The following is a 667-nucleotide window of genomic DNA, read 5'->3' as shown; positions in this document are numbered from 1 at the left end:
TAGTTTTCAAACAAACTCTTAATTTTAAATTTTAAATTGTAAACCTATTCTCTGAAATTGGTTGGCTAATTAAAAATTAATTTCCTATACTTTCATTTTTTTTTAATTAGTGTAATCTCTTTCTTATAAATCCATATCAAAATTAAAAAGGAGTAAATATATGGTTCCTTGATTAATAATATCATTATCCTGTTATAAAAACATGACAATAACTTCTTTCATAAACTAGCTAAATCTGAATATAATTTTAGAACGATATGTTAGAACTTTCTTATAGGATTCTCTCCTCAAAAGAGGATTTGGTACAACGTAGCACTAAAAAAGTCAAATCTCAAGAGGAAATTAATTTTAATCAACTCGTAGAAGATTTTAATTAGAGGTGGCAATACTACCTCTAAATTCGTGTGGGTACTCATTCTGTCCCTATCCACTTGAGGCAGGTAATTATCTGCTCTGCACCAGAGCGAATTTTTAATAGGTGGTTTTTTGGGTAGGGCAAAGTGGAGTTGGGTTTAGGTTAAACCCGTCCCTACCCGCCCCCGATATATATATAAAATAATTAGTAAAATAATTAATAATATTATATCATATTTAAATTTTTATTTTAATTTATGTTATGTATGTAATTATGGTTATATAAATTTTAAAATTTAATTTTTTTGTTTGG

This window comes from Arachis ipaensis, chromosome B03 (assembly GCF_000816755.2).
Source record: "Arachis ipaensis cultivar K30076 chromosome B03, Araip1.1, whole genome shotgun sequence".
NCBI lineage: Eukaryota > Viridiplantae > Streptophyta > Magnoliopsida > Fabales > Fabaceae > Arachis > Arachis ipaensis.
The sequence above is the reverse complement of the archived record's forward strand: the minus strand, read 5'-3'. Positions refer to the sequence as shown.